This window comes from Triturus cristatus, chromosome 9 (genome assembly GCF_964204655.1).
Source record: "Triturus cristatus chromosome 9, aTriCri1.1, whole genome shotgun sequence".
NCBI lineage: Eukaryota > Metazoa > Chordata > Amphibia > Caudata > Salamandridae > Triturus > Triturus cristatus.
In genome coordinates, this window is record NC_140592.1 from 899,942,398 (window position 1) to 899,962,877 (window position 20,480).

The window sequence follows — 20,480 nt, forward strand, 5'->3', positions numbered from 1 at the left end:
GACTATAGGAGTATCTGTTCTCCTTGAAGGCCCCGCTCTTGATCATTCTTCCTCTGGCTCTCATATCTTTGGCATGCTTTTAGCATCATTCTGCCTTCCACAGAGGGTGGTTCCTTCCATGTCTTTGAGCGTGTGCTTAGTCATTGTCTGCAAAAGTCACATTCCCCACAGTATAAGATTCTTGGATGAAGGCGATCCATGAAGTATGAGAGTTCATCACAGATTTTTTCCTGCCACACCACAGGAATTTGTGAGACACACAAAGCATGGATGAGCTGGAAACTGCAACTGAAGGAGCCAAATATCAGTCAAACAGGCTATACAACAATGTTGTCTTTAAAACATGAGGAATTGTCAAAATAAGTAGTGAGGCAATAAATCCAGTCCAAATGGTGAAAAAAGTAAACATTTTAGCGCCTTCAAACAAAAGCAGGAAAAATGATCTGAGGCAGTGGCTAGTGCAAGGCATCATGGGATACAGGGCTGCAGGACTCCATGAAGTTTGTCAAATTGTGGCTTCTCGCTGCTGCCATCTGTAAATATGCCTTTCCCTCTGTTAGTTCGCACTTTCCATACACAAAAGCAGCAAAGTAATTGTCTGCTGTAAATTCGTTTAGATTTCATGTTTAGTCCGCTTTAAATAAAAGCAAAGAAATTCAGAACATTTAGCCTCATACTATGGTGATGATCTGCATTTAAAAATGGCCATTTTTTTCTTATATAACTATAATGTTTCACTATATATGAAAAAAGGGTTTCAGGAATTTGCAAACATTGGGACCATTCAAGTGTTTATGACTAGCAACCAAGGTCCAACAATAGAGGGCAAAATTTACCTTGCACCTTCCTCATTTCAAGGTCACTAAAATAAGGATAACTGAATTGGATAACAGGAGTTATTTACATTGCCACACAGTGGAAGATCAAAGCAGTAAGCAGCATAAAAGACACAATATATTATTCACATTATTATTATTGTTACATAACGTTGAATACCATGGCTTTTATTTAACTGCTATATGAAAAGTGTAAAAAAAAAAAACACTTAGATATTTTTAAATCAACATCCATGCACCACTCTAGAGTAACCAAAACACTTGGATCTGGAATATCAGCTTAATTTGATAGATGACAACATGAATTACCCCACGAACCAATGGCTTCTAACTATGCTTATATATTTCGTCACTGCCTTCCTGGACTCCTATGTCCCGGATGTGCCTGGAATATGTTTACTTTGTAGTTGATTAAAGCAAACGAGACCCTGCATTTTTGTTAATAAATGACATTAAGAACTCACCATTGTTGTGCCAGCTGCTTCCCTTTTTTAAGTGTGCTAACTAACAGTGAATGGCATTAATAGATCCGCTGTATTCATGGGCATCATTAAAGCTCGGAACTGAGAGTGCATGCTAGCACTTTAGAGCATGGTTGCAGTGAAAGGGTTCACCCCATAGCAGCCTGTGGAGTTCCATTATGCAGCTGAGTGAAGCATGCGCTTTGGATTCATTGTTTTTTTCAGTGAAGCGCTTGAATTTTGCTCGAAGGCACTGTGGGCGTTCAATTAATTATGAAAGATCTTAATATGTATGTAAGATTCTAGTGACTGAGGGGTTTGTGAATATGAATATTTGAAACTGAGATACGATGAGTCTTTGATTAAAAGTAGACTAAAATAAAAAATATATATATTTATTCAATAATATTCTAAAGAGCTTTAGGCCTCGCGGGCATATGGGAAGTGCAATAAAATGCCAATACAGTACAATACAACTCTTTCTCACAACCAGACATTGTACCATTGTCAGGATTTATGGAATGTAATGAAGGCTGATTGTTGCTTAAATGCTGTCATTTTGTTAACATTTGTGTGTGCTGCTAGTTACTCTATGTTCTTTGCTACTGAAAAGTTGAAATTCTAATTTTTCCAATTTACTTTCTTCTGGCCCTCTACGACCAAGGAGAGAAACCAACCCATTGGTCTGGATCAGAGCGCTGAACTTTTTGTCTTGTGTGTTTTTGTGGATGCCAAGAAACAGCTGCTTCCAGCGCTGCTGCAAAATTAAAAATGAGTCATTAAATTCTTTCCTTGGCAGTTAGATAGAAACCAATTTATTAATTAGACAAATCAATTTGTAGAAGCACATGCAAGAGCTGATGTACCCAAAATGCAACAAAGTATTGAGTGAAAACCTCCACAGCTGCCAGGAATGTATATTTGTATGTGTTCATCCGACATAGTGCATTTCTTTTTGTGATTGTGTTAACATTAATAAACCGTGATTTATGTATGCCTAGATATTCATATAGAGCAGGGATAGGGAATGAGAAGCCAGATCCTTGGTAATTTTGCACCATACCCAGTGATTGTGTATTCCATTTAAAACGATCACATGCAAATGTATCTCACATGGATAGCCAAACATCAGAAATCGATCGATGAAGTTAATGATGGCATCAGCATCATGAACTTCTTCGACCTGACATGTGGTGACTAGTTCATGCTGTTTCGTGGATTTTTAGGGATATCAGAAATACAAAGATTGCAAATGTGTGTAAAAATAGTTATCCATGGTGCTTCAAAGACACCTGGTCCTCCTCTGGTCTCATATGTGTACCTATTTTTCAACGGATACTCTAGTGTTGATGTAAGCTCACTATTTTCACTTTTTAGTACCATAATTACTTTTAATTTCTTTTATATATCAATATCAACATCCTTTCTCTCCTCCAGTACTCAAGTTATGAAATTGGTACTTCCATGTGTGATGTTAGGTTTAACATGTTCCTTTATTGGTAGTTTCTCTCTAACTGGCCCTTACTCATATATAATTGCAGTCAACTTAAGCACACACCATACTCAAAGGCATTGTTACTAGCGTGGAGCCCATTAACAACACTGCATCACTTTTTTGCAGTTTATTACGTCTTTCCCTTTCCACACAGGTCAGTATCATTTTCTCCTCACATTGTTCAGCTACTTTGAAGTTTTGCAAAACTCAAATTTAAGAACCACCTCAGTTTGTTGACCCTAAAAGCCTCAATCCGATTCACATAGGATTCCTCATCTCATAATTTTCAGAATTATAAGCCTGTATGAAAATGAAAGTGATTGCCTTTCGTTGCTTTTCATTTAAATAAGGGGAATTAAAATGGTTTGGTTGATATTTATTCTGAAACTTTCTTCATTTTCGAATGAGCTTTTGATACTTATCATGTGTGCTTTTTATTATAAGATAAATATAAAAGTAAAATGTTGTGTCTACGGAAGTATTGTGCATGGGCAGGTGACCTTGCATGCCTCTGGCTCTGCCTCACTGATGTTATTTATGAAACAAAGAATAAGATGCACCACCAGGTAGCTCTGGCATTCTCTCTGCAGAAAGACACAAATGGCAGTGGAGTGAGCGTAGGTCAGGCATAGCTACACTTCCATCAGTATTGCCTCACTATGGTCGTCATCGCCTCGTCCGACTGCCATTGCCATAGGCAGGTGAGCATCCGACAATGAGTCGGCGGTACCACCTGCCCTATCATGTTTGGACCGCCTAGCAGGCGGTTGGAAAGTGCTGTTTTATACTGCGGCCATGGCAAACGGATGCAGCACAAGCAGCAGTAGTAAAATGCACTTAGTGCTCATCCATACACCGTGTGCCAGGCACCATGTGACACCTAGCACATTGTGCATGGATGTATGGGGGGACCCGAACATGCCCCCCTGGACTCATTTCAGTGGCCCACGGGCCCTGCTTGGGGCACCCAAAGTCCCTTTCAAGCTGCCTTTCTATGGTGATGGGACCCCCATGAAAAAAAAGTCAGAAAGGGCCATCATAATCCCCATGTCGGCTCCTGCGCAGACACTACCCTCATGGTAGGGATAGGAGTCCGACTGCCCAATGAGATCCTTTATCCTGTTGGAGGTGGCGGTCTGTCCCCCAGATAGCTGCAGTCCAACCGTCTGCATCGTAATGCGGCAGTCGGATTGATGGCCTAGAGGTCAGTGGGACCGCCCCCAACGCCCTGTGGGTGATGGCTCCACAGACATTATAATGAGGCCCTATTTCTCATGCAGTATACTGTATACAGAATGTACCGCTCCTACTAAATGGACCTAACCACTGCATCACAATGTTAGTCTAGGTAGGTGGATGTGTTGTTCAGAATAGCAAACCTGCACTTACCTTGATGATGTAGTGTTCGACAACATAATGGATGCAAAATGTTTGTAGATTTGCATTGTTGACTATAATATAGTGATATAAAAACCTTAATTCCTAATAAGAATTGTTGAGTCTACTCATTGAAAATTGGTAGCAAAATAGTTTTCGCAAGGCATTTAACATATCAAATAAGATAAGTGCTGTGTAATCGAACTGGCCATGATAGATAGGCCAAAGAGCATTTCAAATGTTGACGAGGGAAAGAAACGTCTGGATGGTAATGTTGTGGGGTTGGGTCAGCATATAACCCAGGAGAATTGGAAAGCGATTACTGAGAAATCAGGCCATATATCTGGGAATATTGGTAGATTCATCACGTTGATGCTATTTACATGCGCTAAGTGCAATGAGTGACTGGATGCATGAGTGACATTTACCAATTGTGCTGAAACCTAGAGTTTCTTGGGTGTGTCCTGGACCTTTTATTTAAATGTCACTGCTACCAAGCGACACGTAATGCCAAGAAAAATATATTTTCTGGTGTAAAGATTGTCGATTCTTGCTAAGTATTTCTTAAGAAAATGACTTTGGGACCAGGGTTGCCACTTATCACTGCTGTAATAAAGGATGTTTTTGAATTAATTATCCACCAAGTGCACATGGGCTGCTATAGCTTGTTACTTGAGGATGGGCTTTCTGTACATTCCACTTGGTAGGAGGAAAGGGTGCAACCATCCCACCCTTTCCTCTGCATTGTTTTTGCAGTTGATTTTGTATCCTAGAGAAAAAACATTTTTGTAAATGTCAACTCAGTTATCAATGAAATAGTATCAACAATGAATAAGAGTTTTTTTTCCTATGATAAATTTGCAGATTTGGGGGGAAATGAGTATTTGTTCAGTGAAACTTTCACATTAGGGTGGTTTGTTTTGTTGGGTGGCAGACTCATGATTCCTGTATACTTGAACTTGGTCCTGGTATTTTTCTCCTTTGGATGATCAGTGCCTGTCATGGGGACTTGAGGCGTTTGTCTACATAGTCTTGTAGGTGATAGGCTTCTGCAACAAGGCTTATTTGTGTTGGCCTATTCTTAAGGGGGAGAGAATGTTTTAGGGTTTAACGAATAGAAACAACGATTAGCCGTGTGTGTTCAGAGAGTGTTGCCTGATTTATAGTCTCTTGAGTTATATGTGCCAATTCTTGTGTGCTCCTTGCCTCCTTGTGTCTGGTTTTGTGCTGTTTTGCTTTATATATTTTGGTGAAGCTCAGTCCCATGTCTCAGGAGAAATCCTAACAGCTTTGGTAAGCATGTTTGCTTCTCCACAAATGGAGGGCTAGAGTTATATGCTGCTCCTTTTTAGTGTTTATTTATTATAACGCCACAGCACACTTTGAGAAATTATTTTTTTTCAATCGCACTGCCTGCCCTTGCTCTCAGTCTCTACCCGTTTAGAAAAGTTATTAAAAGAGTAGTGTTTCAGGATCGGTGTTTCTGCCGTTGCCAGGCTCTTTCTCTCCCTGGTGGCCTTTGTCTCAGATGCCTCCAAGGTCTCAGCAAATAGCAGTACCTGAAAGTAACTGTCATGGAGTGATGTTTGCATCCAACCCTCTTTACTTCATTAGCCTCACAGAAGAAAGCATGAGGTTGTTGAGGAATAAAGGCACAGTTAAGGGGTGTGAGATTTTCTAAAACCAACATTCATCATGATATAGTAGAGGAAGGAAAAGATTACCAACTCATTAGTACTGAACCAAGATTGTTTCAAAGTTATTCTTCCTTTTGATATGTTTCTCTTTCCATTTTTAATGAGTTAAGTCCCTTGTTATCATACTTTTTTTTAACACTTATTCACCCCAAATCTAATTGACTGTATTTCCATTACTTTCATCACACTCCCCACCTGTTGCTATTGTGGTGAATACCTCTTCCAAATCAGCTAGTGCCCTCGTTATAGGCTTTCTTTTCTCTTACTTTGCCTCGATCCCTAAACATTTGTTTCCCATTTTATCCTTTGGCTAAGTTTTTGCTTCTACTTTTTTCAAACTTTTAATCGTTTCTCACGAATTATATTTCTAACTTTTGTCATTCAAACCATTCGATTCGAATTCATTCTGATTTAAACATATGATTCAAACTAGTCACTGTGAAGTATTTGAGGTGTGCCTGGTTATTTGATGCTTTGTCTGGGCATTTGGGGGCATATGTATCAAAATCTCCATTTGCGAATCTCAAATAGCGATTTTTTGAGAATCGCTATTTGAGAATTGCAAAACGGTATGTATTTAAAAATTCGCACATATTCTGCGAATTCTTAATATTCCTTAATTGCGATTAGAAAATTGCGAAATCGCAATTAAGGAATACCTTCCCATTCATTCCTATGGGCCAGGAGGACCATAGCAATGAATGGGAAGTCATTCTCAAATTGCGAATCGCAATTTGCTAATCGCAAATTGAGAATAATTTCAAAGGTGCAAGGGTGTCATGATGACACCCTGATGCACCCCTGAAATTAGCATGTGTGCGCATATGGCGCACATACATGCCCTAAGGTCATGTATGTGCGCCACATGGCACTTTGAAAAATGCCAAAAAGTGCATTTTTCAAAGAAATCACAAATTACCACCAACTTGAAGTTGGTGGTAATTTGCGATTTCTTAGGGAGAAATCGCACAACTTGGGTGCGTGTTACATAGCATTTAAGGAATCGCAATTTGCGATTCCTTAAATGCTTACGCAAGATTAAGAAATCGCTAAATTAGCGATTCCTTAATTATGCGATGCTAAAATGGCTCATACATCTCATTTTGTGATTTTGTATTCGCAAACGCGTTTTTTTTGCGAATTGCAGCGTTTGCGGATACTAAATCGTTTGATACATATGCCCCCTGATGCTGTGTTGGGCATTTCAGGTTTTCATGGACATTTGACATTTTGCATGAGCATGTACTGCTGATCCATTGATTTTTTGCATGCATATAGACACTTGGGCCCAGATTCTGAAAGGCGTCACACAACTCAGGGCAGCACCCAAAGAGGCTGCGCTGCGTTGTGTGACAGGGAGAGAGCAAGAGAGAGCCATATTAACAGAGATATGGCTCTCTACTCCCTTTTACCTAGGGCCGGCGCTGATTTCAGCTGCCGTGAGCCAGGCATACACCTTAGCGCCCTAGCGCTAGTGTGCATGCCTGAGTCTACCATAGGTTTTGTACAGGAAGGGCACCATTCCTGTATAAAATACTATGGCTAGAGAAGTGTCAAACCTTTCCCTACATTGTGTGTGTGCTGCACAGTGCAGCACGCATGCAAAGAAAGACAAGAAAGGAGAAATGAAAACAATTCTCCTTTTAAACGCCTGCTTTCCAGGTTCGTTCACTTTTGGCACTAAACTCTGTCTACTAATGCTAGTAGATAGGGTTTAGCATCAAAAAGCATCGGTTGGCTGGTTGCATGGGAACTCCCATGTACCACTCATGTAACGCCCCCTTAACACAAAGTAATGCAAAGCAGCTTTGCGATACTTTTCCATACAACCAACGCTAATACCAATTAGCGGTGGTTTGCTAATCCCCAAATAGGTTTAGCATTGGGTCAGCGTTACAAAAGTAACACTAACCCGTCACTAAACTTTGTGAATCTGGGCCATTGGAGCTGCTGTATTTGGATGTTTGAGGCTTTGTCCTCATACATCCGAATGATGCCAAGTTCTACAGACGCCTTTTTAGGTAGTGTCTGGAGATATGATTGGATCAGGGCAGTGGTTCTTCACCTGTGGTCCAAGGACACCTGGGGATTCGCAAGACATGCTTATGGGGTTTGCAACTGTTTTACAAAATTAAATATTTTTAAAATTATTAAGGTGTAGAAAATAAATAAATACATTTGAAACTTTTAAATCTTTTTCTATATTCATGAATTAAACAAAATATTTGAATATTCGAGCATTTGTTTGGTGTACATTTTGTATTTTCATGCATTGTTTCGATGATCAAATCATACAAAATGCTTAGGGTAGGGGTCCCCAGCTTCCACTACTGAATCAGTGGGCATCTCCGGATTCCCATAATGATTCAATGGTGAACCACAGAAGTCAAAAGGTTAAGAACCGCTGGGTGAGGACACTTAAGCCAATGCATCTAGCACTGTTCCGAGGTTTTCAGTCTGAGGATTGGCAGTTAGGGTTGTGTAGGAGAATTTTAGCCTGTTCCTGGGCAGATGAGGTATGTGCATGAAGGGCACAAGTTGGGGGTACAGACGGGTAGACAGCTTCCACCCACTTTTTTCACAGGTTGGACGGCGTCCACCCTGCCAAGATGTTGGGCGCCACTGAAAAATATGCTGAATTTGTCCTGGTGTAATTTCCAAACACAGCGACACTTTCAGCAACGCCTGCACGTTGTTATCTGCTTTCGATCCGCAACAACGTGCAGGCGGGGACGGGATGGAGCTCTCTTATTTCTGACTCCTGCTGGGCCTATAACAAAGGCCGAATTTGAGGGGTGATCAGGCCTCCTTTTGTTCGAGTGGCCTGGCTGGCAGCAGTCAGGAGCCTCACACCTGGAAGCAAATGCAGCAGAGGGGAAACAAAGGCTCACACCTTGTTAACACTTCACACATACTTAAGAGAGGCAGCTTTTCACTTTGTTCAGGCTCAGTTTAGGAGATATGCATGCACTGTAAGAACTTCAGATGTGTTGATCTTTACCAGTATTTGCACAAAATAAATAGCATTTGTTTAGCACTTACAACCCCTGAGGAGGCGTTGTAATAATTTAAATATTGCTATGTTTTCTTTTAAAGCACTATGGGTAGAGGAAGCTTTACGCTGACAAAAGGCAACATTGTTTTATGTGTAGCTCACAAAAGTGTGAATCTTCTGCCTAAATCAGGAGGGTTTGCAAGTAGACTCGAAATGTGCTCAAATGTACTCATGATAGACCTGCTAAACATATATGTGAGGGCTTAAGATCTGATGTCACTTCTTGTGATGCGATGTCAGAAAGACGGTTTCCTTTGGACTACACCCTGAGAATAACTAATACTGCTGACCACATCAACTGATATTAGCATAACCACACAATTGCTAGCCCACTTCACATACACCATACACACAAGGGAGAAATAATAGTAAGCCCAAGTTCTACAATATAAAATTATAAAAATAGATCTATTTATTGATAATTATATCAAAAAAGATATACATAAGAAAGTACAAATTGCTTCTCAAGTTAAAAACTGCCTAAAAACTATTATTAGAGAAACCTTGTTTGTCATAACACATAGTAGGTAAAAGGAAAACCTATTTTTTCACACATTGTTGATAGTGTTCATATGTAGTATGACCACCTAAAAGCTATAATTAACGCCTTCAGTGCCACGCCCTTTCCCCGCCCTGTGCCGGGCGTCACATTAGCGGGCAGGGTTCATGACGAGATAGTCTCGTCATGGGCACAGCGCAACCGCGCTCCATGACGAGACCATCTCGTCAAGGGCACTGAAGCGGTTAATCCATAAAACTAAACTCCAATAAAATGAGCAAACATAGTTTTTAAGAAGCAGTATTCTTACAAAAAGAACCTCGACTGGAGAAGTTTCTCTTTTCATCCAACAAGCAAGTACGCGGTGAGAACAGCGGCACAATAATTGTCCCCCCAGGATGGGAAATCGGGACAATTGGGTCCTAGAGTTGAGTGATTTAGTATAATAAGATTAGGGGATGTATTTAGTGTTCACAGTGAGATTGTATGTATCTTGGAGGGGAACTATAATGTGAAGCTCAGGGGTGTGGTCAACACCGGACAACAGAGTTTTTAACAAAATGGTTTACCAGTATGACTTCTTCTGTTTTTATTAAAAAATCTTTTTAGATTCAACTGTATTAAGGTCTTTTCATGTGATATTGAATGAAATATAGATTAGGGAATATCATAAACTGTGAGGGTAGAACCATTATGTGCATGTTAAGGTTTATGTCTATAGTTAGTCAAAGTACTTTATTTCGGTAAATCAATATCATAAAAAGACAAGGGAACAAAATATGTACACTAAAACAAAAAATACAATTGATACCAAATAAGTATTTGTCTTATATACATACAATCATAATATACACATAAATAATACTAAAATAGATACATGTGATAAAATTCGATCCTAAGTATGTGTTAAAAAGAGGTCAGTTAAGATAAAATAAACTGTACAAAGCGTTTACATAAAATCAATTAAAAGTCTTTCTTGGAGTGATCAATAACCATGAGCAAAATACAGTTCAACGCATTTAGAGACCCTAGTTCAGAGTGATGTCATTCGACATCCTTTTCTTGACTCTGATAGCCCCCACTAAAAAGTTAGCAACGTGGAAGGTTATCCTTGGTGTCTGTAATAGCTGTAAAAAAAGGAGTGCGGGCTTAACCTGTATGAACCCAACCTCTTTAAGGATTGGAAGCAAGTATTTCCTTCTTAATGCCATGAAATGCTCACAGATCATCAAAAAGTGCAAAGTGTTCTGGGTCGAGAAGTTGTCGCAGTTACATGGCAGGGCGTTTTCGGGAGAACACCAAGTTGGAAAGTGACCCAAAGATAAGTGGATCAGGTTTAGCCAAAATCGGGTTAAGAGAAAGCGATGATAAGGCAGGTTAACGAAGGTTAAATATGGTTCTGGGCCAGCATGGCTGCTCAGGATAATGCCCGCCCTTACCATAGGTTTCTCCAATTCTGTTTGTTCCCTGGCTAAACGTAGCGTATCTCCCATCAGAGCTTTGATCTGGACTAGGTCTTTTGCAGTTATTGTGGACGGGGATGAGTAAAGGTCTGATCTCCCTATCTTGGATAGACTGTTTTTAATATAGGCTAGCCACGGTATTTTGCATGCTCTATCTAACTGCATGCAGTCTTTTAGGATGGTATGGTTGAGCGGAATTTCCTGGTTCAGCCAGATCCTCAACCAAGCCAGGACAGGGGCCATTTTTATCAGGTCAGAGATATAACCCATGCCAAGTTCAGAGTGTACAATATAAGTAGGAGTTGACTGGGGGACGGAAAGGACTGTTCTTAAAAATTTATTTTCAGTTATCTGAATGCTTTCCGTTGAGCAATAACCCCAAATGGCACTGCCATATGTTGCCACAGCTAAACTTTTGGCTTCATAAATTTTTAGCAGAGTGACTATCGGTCTTGCTCCTAATTTTTTTATAAAACACTGGAGGGCGGAAGAAGATCTGGCAACAGCAATATTTCTACTTTTTATATTCGGCCCCCAGCTACCTTTCTCGTCAAACATTATGCCTAGATATGGGAAGGTGGCTACTCTACAAAGCTCTTGTTTCCCACAGAAGAATGTTTTTGAAGGCCTGTTATTCGTAACCCTGCCCATGATCATAATTTGAGATTTTTTAGCATTGATCTTTAGGTCCAGGGAACTCATAAATGCCTCAAAAGCATTCAATAGCCTTTGGAGACCCATACCAGTACGAGAGAGCAAAACGGCGTCATCCGCGTATAGGAGAACTGGAATACCAAGTTCACCTATACGTGGGACATCGAGAGTTGCCGCTTTGAGGGAGGGTTCCAAGGCATTTATGTAAATTGTAAACAGAAGGGGTGCCAGGATACATCCCTGCCTCACCCCTCTTTCTGACTTAAAGTGGTTGGTGCATCGCCCTTCCGTGGTTACTCTAACCGCAGCTGTTAAGTTGGAGTGGAGGTCAGCTAGAAGACAAACTAGAGCCCTGTCCAGTCCTAAGTTAAGCAAGATATTCCACAGTTTGGAGCGATTAACAAAATCGAAGGCAGACGAGAGGTCCATGAACCCCAGGTACATGAGCCCCTCTCTAGCCTTCGTATATTTTTTGACCAATAGGTGTAAGTTAAGACTTTGATCGATTGTGCTCCTTTTGGGTCTAAAACCGTGCTGGACGTTAGATAGTACCCCTTTCTCAGTTATCCATTCATTCAACCTAGAGAGGATAACCCTGCCCAAGATCTTCACCGAGGAATCGATTAAAGATATCGGTCTGTAACAGGATGGATCTTGCCTGTTACCCTTTTTAAAGACCGGTATGATGATCGATTTTTTCCATGAGTCCGGAATTTTATCGGTGATAAGAACATTAAAAACGTTACATAGAATTTTAGACCAAAATTTAGGTGCATGTTTAAAAACATCTCCAGGAACCCCATCAGGCCTGGGGCTTTATTTTTCGGGGACAAGTCAATTGCCCGTTCCACTTCTGCCGGTGCAAAAATGACAATTTGCTTAGTTGGACACAAAACCCCTCCTTCCACTCCTAAGGGGGCGACGATAATATCAGTGCCAGTGGAATCTGTGTAGATCTCACTAAAGTGTTTAATCCATCCCTCATCGGGGATGTTAGCCTCAAGAGGGGTATGTGGGTCCTCCGAAAAAAGTGGCTGATTTATAGTGTTCCAAAAGAGGCCACTATTTTTTAGTGTTAATGGGTCCAGTAGCTGCGCTAAGGCATTATCTTTTAGATCCCTCTTCCTCTCTAGAATAGTTTTCTTCTATATAGACCTTGCACTTACTATATCCGCACGAATTTTGGGGGTAGCCTTGAGGGCTTTTAATAGGTCCCCATGCGCATTAGAACATTTTTTGTCAAACCATCTTTTTCCCACGGACACCATCGGGCTAGGTTTTTTCTGGAGACTACGGTCAATTTCTATGCAAATGTTATCAAAGGCTGCTATGACCTCGTTGCATTCAATTCTATTTGTTAAACAAATTGCAACTTCGTCCTCGGTCCTGTGCAACACCTCCTTTAAGAAGCTTTCAGGAACTATTTTTGCCCATTTTAACCTGCGATTTTGATCTTTTGCCACAAGATTTGCTCCCCCTCTACCTTTAGCTGATTTAAGGGAGAATACATTGGCAAACAATAACTCTAGAAGAACCGGATTATGGTCACTAAAAACTGATACCTCCGTATAATATTTAATAACATTACACAACAAACATGAAGTCAAAAATATATAGTCTATAATAGTACCCTTGTCATTTCCTTTAAAAGAGGGGGTTCTGTTGTTTCCATCCACACAGGCTGATTCATATAAATTCCATCTGGCTAGAAAAATTTCTAGAAGTTCACCACGCCTGGTATGCTCAAAATGCACTAGGGAGGAGAAGGGGGGGACGTCAACCTCCTGGCTAGTACATGGTAGAGGGCATGGATGTATATTGAAATCCTCCAATAATATTAATTCATATGTATGAGCATTAGTACTATAGGCTGACATAAATTTATCCAGTACATCAAGATTATGACTGGTGCAATCATTGGCATTAGAATTATAAAAATTAACAAAGAGAATCTTAGCCTTATCATTCGAAGCAAGTTCAACGATCAGACAATTTTCAGAGCCAGATGAACGTTGGGTAAGTATCCCTTTTATGTCTAGTTTAAATAAAGTTAACAGGCCCCCCTTGGGTCGACCAGCCACGCTACTGATAGCTGGAATGCAGAAGCAGCTGTAGCCATCCAGGGAAAAGCTATTCGTCAGATCCCATGTCTCTTGTAGCGCAATGATGTCAAATGCATTAAGTGACGATAGCCAATCCGGGTTCCCCATTTTGTTCTTAATACCAGCAAGGTTCCAAGTGACAATTTTAAGAGATGGAGCTGATAACTCGGGTGGCTTGCTGGTTGCATCAGAGAGTCAATCGTTTTCCTCCAATGAGGACAAACAGAGTAACGATTAGAAATGGGAAAAATGTGATACCACTGCCTGTTAGCTGGCTGCTGGCCATAAAAATCCCCATCATTTAAGTGCATAGGAACTCTCAGTGGCATGTTAATAGGACAGCCAGGCCCTCCCCTGGTGATGTCATTTCCATAATGCTCAGGCAATTGGGGCCGTCGCTGCTGAGTGCTGGTCAGATGACTATAAAAATATCCAAGAGGTCTAACAGCAACTGAGTTATCCTGATTGGGTAAAGAGGCGGCTCTTAGGAGGACGGTAGCCACGTGTTGAGGGTATTTGAAGTTGATTATAATACAATCCCCTCTTGTGGTTTTCCTTCCACACCCAATCCAGCCTACTCTACGAGTAGATATTATATCGTTTGAAAGAGCCAACGGAAAACCACAATTTTTATTCAGCCAGGCAAGTGATTTATTTTTTAAGGCATCATGGGTTTCCTGCCTAGAATTCGACATACAGGAGTCAACCTCAGGGACATTGATCAGTACCACTGTGTAAGGAACACACTGTGGTAGGAGGTTAACAGCATTGTTTCTCCTGTGTTTAGTAAACCCCGGAGCTTCACCCTCGGCTAAGTTCATCTGGGTATTCTGAGAACTTTTTTGTGCTAAGTGTGGTTGTCGTTGAGTAGGTACTGTAACTGGTGGGATAGCCCCTAGTGCATGTGGTGATAAAGAGGGTGGCAAGGCGATTACAGGCTGACATGTCTGACTACTACCCCCAGAGCCCCCAGGACCTCCCTCACAGATGTTAACAGTGGGATAAAAATGGATTCCGATGAGTTATGGCCCAAGGGGCCGGACAAGTCGGGTTGGGGGGTTATCAAAGAAGGAAAACGGGACAGGTGGGAATCCAAGAGGCCTTTCAGACTGTTTACCTCTGAAGAGACTAGGTCTAACTTCTCCAACAAAGGTCTAAGCATTGACTCTAGTTTGGACTCTAAAGTTGAAACCAAGAGATCTATAAGGGCCGGGTGGAGAATACTCCCCTCAGCTTTATTAATGACCTCAGGGGTATCGTGTGGAGACTCAGATGTGACCCCCCTACTTGATTGTGCAGGGCCTTGTTTTTTGGGCTTTCGGATTACCATCCTCTTAGCTGGAGCCTTCCTACAAGCACGCACCCTTCTATGCGCGGGAGATGGAGATGGAATGTCCATAGAACAGGATGCTAGACACTGGGAGGAAATTGAGTCATTTAAGGTTACATGCTCCTCCATACTTTCAACGTTTACCAGGTCGTTTGTCATGTCTATATCAGCGATATTAATATTATCGCAGCTATTTTCTAGAACAAGAGGTCTAATATTAGAAGTGATAGACCTTGTTGGTGACGTTTCTGGGCTCAATCTGCCCAGGGAGAGTCTCCTGTCTTTGTTGATCTTGTTTACCACTTTCACAAGATAATTGTCCATAGTCCTGTTATCACTTGTGGCAGGTAATTTAGTAGACCTGAGCTTCGAAATCAAGGCAGAGAACAATTAAAACTTACAAGTAAATAAAATGGCAGGGTCTTCACCTGGTGTTCAGAACTGTCATACACTCAGCGCACCCAACTACGAGGTATATAAACCACAACAATGCCAATGTTCAATAGGGTAGCCTACTTACAAGTCCAGGACCCAGTGAGCTTGGACAGGATCCGTGGCCCAGCCCGGCCTCTTACGGCCCCGGACGGCCACAGACGGTCCCGCCCTTGTCCCGGGCTTCTCCCGGCGCCACCCGCGACGCGGGGGTCAAGGACCGTTAAGTAGCGCCTCCGGGCGCGCTGGCGGCGTGTTTCCGGCCCCAGGGGATCCTGGGAAATGTAGTTTTGGCGTGCGCTCCCCCCACACAGAGGCCACCACAGCAAGCGACGGCGGGAGGGAGACGCCGCGGGCACAAGGAACTTGGAAGCGCCAGGAGCTGTGGCACACTCAGGTAGGTTTCCGTTCAATTTCCCAGCCTTCCACCACCTTTCTACTTGTCTATAGTTATCATGATGTCTTGTGATTATAATTAAGTACAACTCAGTATTTGACAGGCAGATTGATATAGATGTTCTAACATATAGGTATTTTTATTGTAGTTTCTTCGAAAAAATCATTTGACTAAGAGAGTCACGGATACAGTCTTGAAAAGGATGGTGCAATAAGTTTTTCCATTGAAACGTGTCGACGCTCCATGACACAATCCGTTATAAGGCTGGAACCACAGATTTCCAATCAATTCTGAGTATCGGGTTATAGTGCTTTTTATTGTCCTGTTACGGATGTGTGTTTTGTTTATGAGAAAGTGTATTGTCTCTTGTGTGTACTCTGTTAGACTGTCATGTTTGCTCATTTTATTGGAGTTTAGTTTTATGGATTGATTATAGCTTTTAGGGTGGTCATACTACACATGAACATTATCAGCAATGTGTGAAAAAAAATTGGTTCCTTTTACCTACTATGTGTTATGACATACAAGGTTTCTCTAATAATAGTTTTAAGGCTGTTTTTAACTTCAGAAGCAATTTGTACTTTCTTTTGTATATCTTTTTTGAAATAATTATCAATAAATAGATCTATTTTTATAATTTTGTATTGTGACCTTGGGATTACTATTATATCTCCCTTGTATGTATGGTGTATGGGAAGTGGGCTTGAGATTGTGTGGTTATGGCTAATATCAGTTGATGTGGTCAGCAGTATTAGTTATTCTCAGAGCGTAGTCCAAAGGAAACCATCTTTCTGACATTGTCTTATTGTAGCCTATTCCTTTGGTTGTAAGAGGTCCCTCTCATTTTCATTACACTTCTTGTGATGCCACATCTTGTGATCTCACGCGCCTCACGCACTGCGATGTCGCGCGCCGTGATGTCACGCGCCGTGGTGCCACTTGCATATTGATTAACTAGGTTAATCCCCCCACTTCCTTTTTCAGGATATGTGCCCTGTGTGCATGGCTATTTGGGTTGGAAGGGCGCATAATAATTGTGGCTGGATATTTTAGCTGTAATTGGACATTTGATATTGTATCTAGCTGTATAATGGCTGCTCCACTGGAATATCAGAGCTGCATGCCGGCATATCATTGCATCACCAAAACTGGTATATGTGAGGCAACTCAAATAGACTTACTTGCCTGCTGTATAACTGCTTTGTTCAAATTCTTTTATTATTCTTGCACCAACTGCAGGGTTTTTTAACGTCAGTAAGGCCACTTTTCTGTAATGGCATGAAGGACTTATGGCACATAAATCGTCTCCTATGGTATCATCTACCTCAAAGGTCCTTCCTGTCATGCCATTGGGGGTTAAATGAAGGCTGTGTGAAGTCACTCCACCGGGCTTCCATTGGCTTTTCATGAATCTGCAACTCACTAACTCATGTAGCGTAGTATACTCAAGGGTCGACATTTGAACCTGGGCCCTTATATTGTTAATCAATATACTACTTTACAGTTGAGGGATAAATGCACCTTTTCAGTCCCAGCATTGTCGTTGAGCGCTCCGCTCAGATTAGTAGGTCGTTCTACATGTGGGATGAACTCTGTATTTTTTATGCTTGTTAAATTCAAGGTTAGAAAGCCCCTACATGGGACGACTGAATGAATCTTTTACCTCACTTTTCCACGTACAAGGCTTGTCAATTAAACGAGCACCCTTCCCTGTTAGAGCTCGCGCTGCAGCGTGTTACCGTGCCATCAGGACCGCAACACGCCTCCTCTGTTGAGCATGCGATGTACCCACGCTACCTCATTCACATCCCATTCCGACTCTTGCCCTTGTTAACCTGGTGCAAAAGGCGTCTGTGGAACTTGGCATCATTCGGATGTATCAGGATGCAGAGATGGCGCCTTGTATTTCGCTCTCGGCACGCAACAGATTGTACCAAATGTTGCGTATTTTTTTTCAAATACTTTTCAGGGGGAGGACAATCCCTGGCGCCATATGCTGCACGTTTCCCGACTGTCTCTAGGGTTGGACAGCCCCCGAGGGCTCTCCGAGGTGCGACGCCTCGGGCTCCTCGCTTGTCTTGTCGTACCTCCACCTCGAGGTCTTTGTGATAAACAGGGGAGCGGCTTCTATGAGGGGCCCACACAAAACAGGGGTGATTCTGAAAGGGACGGTTTCCAATTAAGCTAGCAGTCTAGCAGAACAATTTCAAAACATTGTAGAACCTCACAAAGTGAGCACAACAACGCACGACATTGATAATGAGGCAGGAGGCTTAGGTAAAAAACGCATCCGAGGGGCACGGAAGGAGAATGCTTCTCAGCGAATGTTAACACGTTTTCATTGAGAGAGCGCCATTTCACTTGAGGGAGCGCCATTTCAATCTCTTGCTAAGGGAGGAGGCAGGGCGCATCACGCACTTTCTTCCCCTTGTCGTGGGCTCCATGACAGTGAAAAGCGAACGTGTGAAAAATACCAGCTCACATCTGCCGAAAGAGCAACGCTAATTACGGCAAGGCAGAGAATTATGGACACAGGGAGCGCATTAATTTATGCACGTCATTGTTTGCTTTGTGGAAGATCGTCTCAGAGAGAACGGAGTGGCAGAGTGCTAGAGAAGAAATACGCACTTCATGAGAAGCCTTTACCAGTGCGTATTTTTTAAACGTCTTCATTAGAGGTGCTGCTTAAGTTTGTAATCGATATGTTATTTTTCCCAAAGCAGATTCCAGAACTGGTGAATCATAAAATAGTGTCGTGGACACAGGTGCGTACATGTGTGTGTCTGACACAGGCCAAACTTTTTCTCCTGGAGCTTTCTGATATCTTGACACAACCACACGATACCACATTCTGGTTCAATAATGTTGCAATAGGTAATCAATAGAAATTCATCTGTTTTCTCTATCGTTTATCAAGATTTATTTACGTTGCGTTTAAAACAACACTGATGTCTGTGAGATGTACTGTGGTCATTTTTGTTCTACAATACGTCTGTAAGAGTGATTTAAAACGAGCTACTGTCACTAACTGATACCACATAAAAACAATATCGCGCTGTCAATATACATATTTAATACAGTTAACCCATTCAGGAAGGTCTTGTCTAGGGAGAAATTCCATCGTATAGTAATAATCATTTGTTTTTCATATAGCGTTTCATAGCATATATCTGCACCGTAAATAACACATTACTATTACCTAATAAAACTATAGCCATTGTCTGCCAACATGCCTGTTTAGTATGTTGTTGGGTGAATCTTACAGGCCTGGTCATGGGGAAGGTTTCTTAAAGGTTGTTTATTGTACTTTTAATAGCACTTCATTCCGCAGACGTTTGATTTCTAAGCACCGTAAATAACACATTTTCCCATTACACGAAAGTAATGGTACTTAGTAGCAGGTGGAACTCTGAGTCAGCCCTGCCGAGATTCGGACTCATGCCCTAATCACCACCAGATATGTGAGCGGTGAGCATTCAGCTCACTGAGCCATCGAGTTGACGTGACACGCCTGATAAGAGAATGTACAAATGTGCACAGCATGGATCCCGGTGTCCCCGAGAGAGAAAAGGATGACGGCGATAGAAGGCCTTAAATATTTCAGAGACACAAAGGCATGTTATGGTAAGCATAGTTGCTACGTCACATAGAATCCCTGGGACAGGATTCCAAGGCGTATATTTGGGAGCCCCTTTGCGTCGCTCCTGCACCACTCAGCCTGGTACAATAGTGATGCAACTCAAAAATGAGATTTATGAAGCCACGCAAGGCCACCCTACATGGCCCTGAATGGCTTCATAAATCCAGAGTAATGCAACGCAGTGCAAAATGCTGTGTTGCATTAATCTGTCCCAGGGCGGCATTTCCTTGGGTGTTGTGTGGGTGTTCCCATGCCACATTCATGGATTTTGATGCATTCCAAGATTGACCACAAGTGGTAGACCTGGGCATGCGCCAAAAACCTACACCTCTCCAGGTGAGGCATAACGAGGAGAAATACCTTTATTTCTCCTCGTTTTTCCCTCTTTCTATGTGTGCTGCATTCTACAGCACACACAGAGGAAAAAAGCCTTAGGGGATTGGTTTTGTGTAGGAAGGTGCTCCTGCTGCACAAAAACAATCCTACCTGCAACAGAGGTACCTTTGTGCCATGGGGAAAGGGTGACTGCATGGTAAACAAATAATTTTCCCCGCAGGGAATTACAACACGGTCATTACAATGACTGCGTTGTAACAACGCATACCATTACTCTGCAAGTCAGAACAACGTCTTACGGAGGGGGCAGAACTTACTGTTGCACACACTGGAGTTGAAATAGTAAACTATACTATTCCAACATCCAGCGCCCCCCCAGAGCAAGTCGTTGTAATGACTTGCGGGGTAATGGTATGCGTTGTTACAACACGGTCGTTGTAACGACCACGTTGTTATTCTATGCGGGGAAAAAGCATACGGAAAAAAGAGGTATATTTGTGCCTGGGTTGGTGCTAGGCAGCCAAAAGGGAACCAGCAAAGGGAGAAAGGTAGGAATGCACCGAATTGACTTAAATACGGCGCAGTTCTGCCCTTTCCCTGTCACGCAGGGCAGCAAGGTGACTTGCTGCGCTGCACTGTGTGACTTACTTACAGTAGCGGCCCGTGGAGGGAGTTCAGTGGGGTGGTGATGCGGGGAGGGGCAGGG